This window comes from Silene latifolia, chromosome 11 (genome assembly GCF_048544455.1).
Source record: "Silene latifolia isolate original U9 population chromosome 11, ASM4854445v1, whole genome shotgun sequence".
In the NCBI taxonomy this organism is placed as follows: domain Eukaryota; kingdom Viridiplantae; phylum Streptophyta; class Magnoliopsida; order Caryophyllales; family Caryophyllaceae; genus Silene; species Silene latifolia.
The window spans coordinates 200,411,662-200,422,897 of NC_133536.1; positions in this window are offsets into that span (position 1 = coordinate 200,411,662).

Consider the following 11,236-nt stretch of genomic DNA (forward strand, 5'->3'; position numbering starts at 1 on the left):
TATATATATTATATTGTCATTTTTTTTTCAGGTTCAGTGATGAATCCGTTGTGAACTTGATATCGAATAATATTGGATGCAACTACAAAGAACATGCTCCTAATTGGAAATCGGCGTCATCTACTCTAAAGAAGGATTGGTGGAATTGGTTTGAGGTATTAGCAATTGTTATTTAATTTAATATTAGGTATTTTATTCATTTATTTTATATTTATTTACAATGAAGTTTATTTTCTAACTTTATTGTTTATTGAACAGTGGCGTGTTAGTTACGATCCCCGCGACAAGGTAAGGGTTAAGAAGGCTTGGGAAGATGCCATGAAGACCCGTTTACGGCAAATGATTTATCGAGCTTATCATAAGGAAGAGCATGAAAATCCGGATTGGATTAGTGTTGAGTTGCACCGTAGATTAAAGAATAGACCACTTGAAGATCCTAGTTTCACGGAAAGATCGGAACAGAATTCGGCCAACCGTAAGTCGGGAAGTGACGAGAAAGGGAAGGCATTGGGTACTCACCTAATGGGTCGAAAAAACACATTGCAATATATGGACTCAATGGTAATTTCTTCACTTCCTTTTTTAATTTATTACTTTTTTTTTCTTTAACTTTATTTAAAGTTAGTAATTATATTTAACAAGTATCAAAATTGTAGGTTGATAAAGATGGGAAAGGAGAAATTCCGTCCGCTTTGCAGTTGTTGGAGAAGACAAGGAAGCATAACACAAAAGGATGGTTATCCAAAAAAGGCAGTCAACTCTTCGTAAGTTACTATAATTATTTAATTTTTAACTCATTTTTTCAATCATAATTATTTAGTAGATGGTATCTAATCTTTCGTTTTTTATTGATATAGGGTAAGATCATCTCAAAGAAAACTCAGCTTCAGAGTCAAGGGGTCGAGAACATCGATGATAATGAGATTTATATTGAAGAACATGGAGGATTTGATAAGAAAGGTAGAGTACTTGGCGCGGGAAATGCAGCACCACAAATTTGGGAGCACCACCGCCGCTCGACTGGTAACCTCTTTTCTACTCCTCATACTCCGGGTTTTGTTGGTAGAGTCGCAAAAGAGAATGCCCGACTTAAGCAAGTCGAGGCCGAACAATCTCAAAGGCTTGCGGAAATAGAGGAGTTCTTGAGCCAACAAAGTTTTACTACTCAAACTTGTAACCCCGGAGGTGTATCTCAAGCTAGAAATGACTTTGATGATGATGGTGGCGACAATGCTAGGCCTACTCCTACTCCCGTGTATTGTTTAGTAGTTGTTAGTTGATTAGTAGTTATCACTCCTACTCCCGGTTTATGGACTTATTTAGCTTTCTTTGTTGAACAATTATTGTACTAAACTTATGTAAACCTTTTATTTTAAGTTAATGCGAAAACGTTGTTTGGAAATCTCGTCTTGAACGAGTTGTGAATTTGTCAATTGCTGGATTTTCTGTATGTTTGTAGGAAACCGGGAGTATATGTAATTGCTTTCAAAGCAATTGGGGAGCTTGAAAAGCGCTGTAAACCCCCTGGTTCATTCTGCCCTGCGACGGAATTTGCGTCGGATTTTCCGTCGCAAGGTTTGACTAATGGGTTGACTTTGGGGACACGTGGCCTTTTATGAACAGTGTTCTGCGACGGAATATTCGTCGCATATGTTGACTTTCTGGTTGACTAATGTGCCTACGTGGCCTGTATGAACAGTGAACTGAGACGGAAAATCCGTCGCATATTTTGACTTTATGGTTGACTAATGTGCCTACGTGGCCTGTATGAACAGTGAATTGAGACGGAAAATCCGTCGCATATTTTGACTTTCTGGTTGACCATTGTGCCTACGTGGCCTCCCATGAACAGTGAACTGCGACGGAAAATCCGTCACAAGTCCATCTTTTGCGACGGGATACTGCGACGCTTTGATCTGTCGTAGATTTTACTTTGCAATGGAATTCCCGTCGCAAAACTAAATTTTGCGACGAAATAAAGCGACGGAATAAATCCGTCGCAATTCCGTCGCAAGTTCTGTATTTGCGACGGGATTGGCATATTTGCGACGGAGTTTTCCGTCGCTATGGAACCTTTTCTTTGTAGTGAAAGGGGTAAAATATAAGCGAATTAGGGCTAACACTGTGTCAAATGGGGGCAAAAATCACGAGAATAAAGAGGGGAACCGATCTAAATAAATCACATATCAAAGCTCCCCACGCTTAAGGATTACTCGTCCCTGAGTAAGTAAGTGGGCAAAAACGAGACCCTTATTCAACTAATACTAATCTAAACTAATAATATCAAAAAAGAAATGATGAGAGAGAAAATTCTCTGAATTTTAGATAACGGTTTCTGAACAATGGCGAGGAAACTTACTGCTGCTCATCATCCTAAAACTAATTCAACCAAAAATCCATCTAAAAATAATAATTCATCAAGTATTAATCACAATAATAGTAGTAATAAATCTAATACTCCTACAAAAATTATTTCTAGTACTAATAAAAATTCTGTTCCAACTCCTCAAGTGGAAACGATTGATGAAGAACTTGAGTCGGCGAGGAAGCAGGTTGATGATGTGGTCCAGCAAGCTGCTGAGACGGTCCTGGTAGAAGGCCTAGTGTTATCTGATGATCCACAGGATTGGAGAACTGTTTCAAAGGCACCATCACCTCCTGTGACTCGTCTAGAACCAATTGTTGAAGCTAAGTGTGAGACTGGGGAATGTTCAAGCCCACGACTGAAATTGATTGCTGAGGATCTTACTGAGGAAATTGAATACTGGAAATTGGGGGTCTATGGATATGTCATGGGTGTGAATCCTCCGAGAGATGTGCTTGATAATTTTCTGAGGCATATGTGGTCAGCATATGAGATTACCCAGGTCTCGTTCCTTCCTAATGGCTTGTTTGTGGTAAGATTTGCCAAACCTGAACATCACAAATTAGTTTTGGCAAATGGAATGTTCATTTTTGATGGGAAACCTATAATTGTTAAACCATGGGATCCTTCTGTTAAAATCTCTAAAGTGTCTGTTAAAAAGGTCCCTATTTGGGTTAAATTGGTAGGTCTGGATCTTAAATTTTGGGGGGCTAAGTGCCCGAAGAAACTGGCAGGATTAGTTGGTAGGTTTATCAAAATTGATGATACTACCATTGAAAAATCTTTGCTAGGGTTTGCTAGGCTCATGATTGAAGTGAAAATTGATCAGGTCTTCCCTAACCAAATTGTTTTTGAGGATGAATTAGGAACTGAAGTCAGGGTTTCTGTTGAATATGACTAGTTGCCTATCACTTGCCAAAAGTGCAAAGGAATTGGACACAATACCTCTAACTGTAGGAAAAAGGCATTAAGGAATAGACGTTTTGCCCCTCAACCTGTGAAACAAGTCTGGAAGCCTAAACTGGGAGGGGTTGTGTCTAATGTGGATCCCAAGGAATATCCACCATTAAGACCTGTTCAGACAGCGGGCTCCAATACTACTGAGGGTATACCTGGGCCAATTACAATCTCTACTCCAGTTATTACTCCAGCTCATGTCAGTCATGTTCTAAGATGACTAGGCATGAGTCCTAGAGGGTTGCTGGTAAGGATAAGGAGTTCTCTGCTACCTTTAATACGGAATTAGCTAAGGCCTCTGTTGTTGTGGCTAAGGCCTCTGATGATACTGAATTGGTTGATAAAGGTGGTGGAGGGGGGGCTGTTGTATCCCCCAATGATTAAGATGGGAGTATGGAATGTGAGGGGCCTTAATAGTGACACTAAACAGAAAGATATTAAGTGGTTCCTACATCAAAATGATGTGGATCTATTTGGGCTCCTTGAGACTAGGGTAAAACCTGGTTCTCTAAACAAAGTAACTAATAATGTTTGCTATGGCTGGGATTTTGTTACTAATACTATTATGCACTCTGGAGGTAGAATATGGATCTTGTGAAAAAATAATAAGGTGGATGTAGAAGTTCTGGAAATGGCTGACCAGTTTATTCATGCTAAAATAAAAGTGCTACTGACTGGGCATAGCTTTATTACAACTTTTGTTTATGCTTATAATAAAATTGAAGATAAGGTGCCTCTTTGGAATGCTTTGCTTAGGAACTGTGTTACTGGACCTTAGATTGTATTGGGGGATTTTAATAATGTCATGTTTTCCAATGAGAGATTGGGGTGTATTGTGAAAGATGATGAGATGTTCCCTTTTCAATCCACTGTCAATAATTGTGATCTCCATGATATGAAAACTACTGGAGCATTCTTTACCTGGAATAATAAGCAGCCTAGTGCTACTAGGGTCTTCAGTAGGATTGATAGAGTATTGATTAATGGTGATTGGTTGCACTTATGGCCTGATTGGGTGGCTCATTTTCAACCTGAAGGGGAATTTGATCATTGTCCTTATGTTGTTTCTTATGGAGAGTTGTCTAGAGGGAAGAAGAAACCTTTTAAGTTCTTTAACATGTGGACCAAAGTGGAGGATTTTAATGTACTAGTGGCTGAACATTGGCAGATGCAGGTCACTGGTACTCCTATGTTTAGAGTGGTCAGGAAGCTTAAGTTGTTGAAGCCTAGCCTTAAATGCCTAAATAAGGAACTATTTTCAGATGTGGAAAGGAATGCTGATGTGGCCTATAACCTGCTCCTTGAATGTCAACTGCAGCTCCAATTAGACCTAACTAATACTTCTTTGATGGACAAGGAAAGACAAGTCAGAGAGTCTTTTCAATTGCTGGATGAAGCCAGGAAGGATTTTTTAAAGCAGAAAGTTAAGTTTTCCTGGGTTAAAGATGGAGATGCCAATACTCATATGTTTCACCATGCTATCAAGCAAAGGCAAATCCATAACAAGGTGATTCAGATTCAAATCAAAATATGGGTTGAGTGTCAGGATCCAGATGATATTTTATAAGCTTTTGTTGAATATTATGAGGACCTACTGGGGACTAATGCTGCTACTTCTCAATTTTATAAACATATTGTGCAACAAGGTCAGACACTAGATGAACATGATTGGGAAGATATGTGCAGGATCCCTTCTGAAGAGGAAATCAAAGTTGCATTATTTGATATCCCTAATGATAAGAGCCTAGGCCCTGATGGCTATACCAGTTGTTTTTTTAAGGCTAGCTGGAATATTGTTAAAGGTGATATATGATGTGCTATTCAGGACTTCTTCAGGCATGGCAAATTATTGAAACAGCTCAACAGCACAGTGCTCACTTTGATCCCTAAGACTGAGAATCCTAAGTCTGTCAAGGAGTTCAGGCCTATTGCGTGCTGTAACACCCTCTATAAAGTCATTTCTAAGATCATTTGTGCTAGACTCAGTGGGTACCTGCCTATGCTCATTAATCCTGCCCAATGTGCTTTTATAAAAGGAAGAAGCATCTTGGGTAATATCCTGATTAGCCAGGATCTGGTCAGGCTTTATACAAGGAAGAGTGTATGTGCTAGATGTTTAATGAAGGTGGATCTTAGGAAAGCCTATGACTCAATTGAATGGGTCTTTGTGGAGCAGATGTTGGATGCTCTTCATTTCCCTCCCCACCTCATTAGGCTTATTATGCAATGTATAAGTTCCCCCACTTATTCCATCAATCTGAATGGTCAAACTCATGGGTATTTCCATGGACGTAGAGGATTAAGGCAAGGTGACCCATCTCCCCCTTGCTTTTTACTATTTGTATGGAGTATCTGAGTAGGCTTCTTGAGGTGGGCAGTGGTATTGGTGGATTTCACTTTCATCCTTTATGCAAGAAGTTAAAGTTGACTCATCTGATGTTTGCAGATGATCTGCTCTTATTTTGCAAAGGGGATGTTAAATCGATCTGTATCATCATGGAAATGTTTAAGAGATTTTCAAGTGCATCTGGTTTAACTATTAACTCTGAGAAATCTGACTTCTACTGTAATGGGATGAACCCTGAGCTGGTGAATAAGGTCCTGCTTGGCACTGGCTTTAAAAAAGGGGAATTGCCTTTAAAGTACTTGGGAGTTAGAATTTCTCATAAGAGGTTAAGCAAAATTGATTTTAATGTGCTGGTGGATAGGATGATTAGCAGAATTAAAGGGTGGAATAGTAGGAAGATTTCGTATTCTAGTAGGCTTGTCCTTGTTAAATCAGTTTTGTCCACCATCCATAATTATTGGTCCCAAATTTTTATCTTACCTGTTGGAGTAATGGACAGAATTCAAGCTTTGTGTAGAAACTTTCTCTGGGAAGGCAGTGACAAGTATTCTAAAGCTCCTCTGGTTGCTTGGTCAATCTTATGCCAGGCAAAGGAGGCTGGAGGTTTGGGCTTGATTGACTGCAAATTATGGAATGTAGTTGCCATTGGGAAGTTAGTCTGGTGGATTGCTACAAAACAAGATCATCTCTGGATCCACCGGATTGACAATATATACTTGAAATTTACTCCCTGGTTTTCTTATGAATCAACTAGCTACAGTTCCTGGGCTTGGAGAAAGATTTGTGAAGTGAAAATGCTCTGAAGAATGGGTATATTACTGGCAAATGGAGAGGTACAGATGCTGATTATACTATTGCAGATGGGTATCAATGGCTACAGCAAGGGCCACCCTTGCCAGTTCCTTGGTCCAGAATAGTTTGGAACAGATTTAATGTGCCTAAATGGTGTTTCACTATGTGGTTGCAGCAACATAGTAGACTCCTCACTCTTGATAGGTTGAAAAAAATGGGACTTGATGTACCTGTAACTTGTTATGTCTGTGGCTTGGCTCCTGAGACACATGATCATCTTTTCAGGGAGTGTGCCTTTGCCTTGAAGTGCTATGAGCTGACTGCCAATTGGTTACAGGTGAGGATGGTGGATATTCTAAGATGGGAAACCCTACTGAAATTAAAGTGTAAATCTAAGTTGGCCAGACAAGTGGTGTGGGCTACAGTGGTAGGAGTGATCTATGGTATATGGCATTGCAGGAATATCAGTAGAATTGAAGGATATGTTCAGCAGCCTAGTCAGTTAGTCTAGCGGATTAAAGATGACTGCAAGAGACGCATGTTAGGAGTATTCCAAGGTGATATGAAGGAGGTTGATAGGAATTGGTGTTTGATGGTTGGCATTAGTTGAATGTATTTTGTATGTGTTAAGTTAATGCTGTAAGTAGTTACAAAAAACAGTGCTTCTAGCTGGTGTAATGGTGTCCTTTTTGGGACTGTGCTCTCAATATTACTAACATTCCACCAAAAAAAACTAATAATATCCGATGGTAGGCACACTACAAAAAAAAGGTTTCAATGCGACGGAGATATTGCGACGGACACTTAACCCGTAGCAAATGAAATCCTGCGACGGACCTTATGATGGTTCACTAAGTCTGCGACGGACTTGCGACGGAAATTCCGTAGCAGCCAAATATCCCAGACCGCCAATTTTTCTGACATGGCGGGAAGGCCTGCAACGGAAATTCCGTCGCAATAATAAAATAATATTAAAGTTTGAGACGGAAATTCCATCGCTACAATAAAATATTATTTTTTGCGACGGAAATTCCGTCACATGCTTTTTTTAATGCCAGACTTTACAGCTCATCAAATAAAATATTTTTTTAACCTTGCGACGGAATTTCCGTCGCAGCTTTGTTTTATACACGGGTTTTCACCCGTCTCTCCCTATCTCTCTTCAATTATTTTTACCCAAAGATTTTCAAAATCCCCCATAAATCTCCGACACCACTTCGATCACCACCCCCACTCCGACCACCACCCACTCCGACCACCTCTCTCCCCTCTCCTTTCTTATTTCCCTTTCCCTTTCCCTTTCCCCTTTCCCTTTTCTCCCTTTGCCGCCGCCGCCGGTAGCCGCTGCCGCTCCCCTTCACCCTATTCTTACTTCCTTGTCTCAATTAATTCAAGGTTTCTTTACTTTATTTTATTATTTTGATTAGTTAGGGTTGTTTTATGGTTATTATTTGATTAATTATGGTTAGTTTAGAATACTTAGAATTGTTTAGGATGCTTAGTTTAATTAAGTTTAGGATTATTAGAATAATTTAGTTTAATTAAAATCCAATTTAGGATGTTTAATATTATTAGGGTAGTGTAGTTTAGATAAAAGCCAATTTAGGATGTTTAAATCAATTTTAGGATGATTTGTTTAATTAAATTTAGGATTGTTAAAATAATTTAATTTAATTAAAATCCAATTTAGGATGTTTAATATTATTAGGGTAGTTTAGTTTAGTTAAAAGCCAATTTAGGATGTTTAAATCAATTTTAGGATGATTTGTTTAATTAAGTTTAGGATTGTTAAAATAATTTAGTTTAAATAAAATCCAATTTAGGATGTTTAGGATTATTAGGGTAGTTTAGTTTAGCTAAAAGCCAATTTAGGATATTTTAACCATTTTTAGTATGCTTACTCTACTTTTGCTTAGTTTTATATGGTTTATTAGGAAGCATTAAGTTTGTTTTGATAAGTTGTGTATATTTACTTATGAATTAAATTGTGTCATATGTATTTTTTTACAAATATTAATTCATCCTATGGTTGTGTTGCTGTGAAATCATAATATTTTGTATCTGTGATTGTTAATATATTTTTGACCTAGTGCCCATTCAGGGAGTACACATTAGGTGTAATTCTTGAATAGTCCCCGTTTTGGGACTGTCTTTGAATCTTTTATGCCACTTAGGTGGTAAATACTCATTTTTTTCTTGATTGTTCTGAGACAAAATTTGGTTGACATTTCCTTTAATGTTCTCTGAATACATATGTAGAGTGAGAATTCATTTTAAATAATGTATTTGGAGAACTGTAAGGAAGTGCTGCCGAATTTTTGTCTCAATACAATCAAGAAAAAAATGGGTATTTACTAATGGTATGAAAGATTCAAAGATGGGTTTAGGTTGGAGAGATAAGGACCCCAATACATAATGTATTTTTTTTGCAGGTTGTTGTTGTTGTTGTTGTTGGTGGTGGTGGTGGTGGTGGTGGTGGTGATGGTGGTGGGTGGCGGTGTTGTTGTTGTAGTCCTAAGAATATGGATATGAATGTTGTTACCATTTTTATTAATAATTGTTATTTACCAATATATATGTAGATTTGCAATGAAGACATTAGAACGAAACTGGATGTATGAAATGTTGGATTTCAATAAAAAAATAAGGAAGGAATTCGTCATAGGGGTTGATAAATTCATTGATTATGTTAAGCAACAAGACGAATTCATTAGAAGTAAGGAAATTAGGTGTCCATGTACTAAGTGCAAAAATAAAAAATATTTAGTTGAACAAGAAGTACGAAAACAACTTGGTCTAAAGGGTTTTTGTGACAACTATTATGATTGGGTGTGTCACAGAGAGAAATCCCCCATTGAGGAAGAGGAAATGGCAATGCCCTCTGACAATCCTTATAGGGATATGGTAGAGGATGCGTTGCGCGATAGCATTGATCAAATTAGGGAAGAAGCTCTTAATGCCAAGGTGGTTGATGAATCTCCAAATCCCAATGTATTAGCCTTTTTTTCAAATGTTAAAACGTGTCAAGCACCTGTCTACGAGGGATGTCGACTCTCATTGATACAGTCAGCTGCAAGGCTTGCCACTCTGAAATGTGAATTCAACTTAGCCCATAGATGTGTGTAGATGGTTTCACGTCACTCATGGGAGACCTTCTTCCTCAAAATCATATTTTGATGCGTAACTTCTATGAAACCAAAAATGTTCTCAAAGCTCTTCAACTTCCTCATGAAAAGATAGATGCATGTTTTAATGGATGTATGCTTTTTTGGATGGACGGCGCTCTTCTTGACAAGTGTAGAAAATATGGTAGAGCTAGGTACAAAAGTGCAAAGAATGCAAATGGCAAAAGGGTCCCCGAAAATTTCTATTTACCAATAGGGCCACGTTTGCAACGAATTTATGCCACAAAACACCTCGCGGAACAAATGCGTTGGCATTATGAAAACCCCCGTGTTAGTGGGACAATGTCTCATCCACGTGACAGTGAGGCTTGGAAACATTTTGATCACCTTCATCCTTCTTTTGCATCTGAGCCTCGAAATGTTAGACTTGGATTTTGCACCGATGGTTTCTCAGCTTTTGGTCCATTCGGGAAGTTGTATTCAGGCCGGCCGGTGATGCTTACTCCTTACAATTTACCACCCTGGCTATTCATGAAAAGACAATTTATGTTCTTAACATTAATTATTCCCGGACCAAAGAGTCCCAAACAAAACCTTGACGTCTATTTACAGCCTCTAATTCACGAGTTGAAGCAATTGTGGGACACGGGATTGTTTACATATGACGTGTCTAGGACATAAAACTTTGACTTAAGAGACGCACTCCTATAGATAATAAACGACTTTCCTGCTTATGGCATGTTATCTAGTTGGTCAACTGCTGGTGAGAATGCATGTCCATGTTGTACGAAAAAAGAGACTAAATCGATTTGGCTTCAGCATAGCAGAAAATGGAGTTGGTTTGATTGTCATAGACAATATTTAGACACTGATCATATTTTTCGCAAGGATAAAGTCCACTTTCGAAAAGGAAGAATAGAGAACGATGTTGCTGGAATGAGGTTATTGGGCGAACAAGTGTGGGAATGTGTGAAACATTTACCAAAAATTGTGGATGCATCTGACTATGAATTGAGAACGGTTAAAACGAAACGAATTGGGTGGTGGAAACAAAGCATTTTTTGGGAGCTTCCATATTGGAGCACACTACTAATTCGACATAACCTTGATGTCATGCATATTGAGAAATTTTTTTTCGAACAACTAATTCACACGGTGATGGATAGAAAAGACAAGACAACCTTGCACTCAAATGCACAAAAAGACATGTTACAACTTTGTTCAAGTAAGCGAAAGGTGGATTCAGTCATTTTGAAAAAGGAGCAGGAGAAAGTGTTGTGTGATTGGATATGTAATTTAAAGTTTCCAGACGGCTATGCTTCAGATTTGAGAAGATGTGTCGATATGAATGAGTTGAAGCTACATGACTTGAAAAGCCATGACTGCCATGTGTTTATGGAGCGTTTACTGCCAGTTGCTTTAAGGCAGGACCTTCTCCTAAAAAATGAGTGGAATGCCATTATTGAGATTAGTCAATTTTTCAGAGATTTTTGCACTTCATCGATACAAACTGAAAAAATAACAAGTCTCGAGAAAAATATTGCCGAGATAATCTGCAAATTGGAAAAAATACTTCCACCTTCCTTTTTAAACTCAATGGAACATCTGCCAATTCATTTGCCATACGAAGTGAAAGTGGGTGGTCCTGTG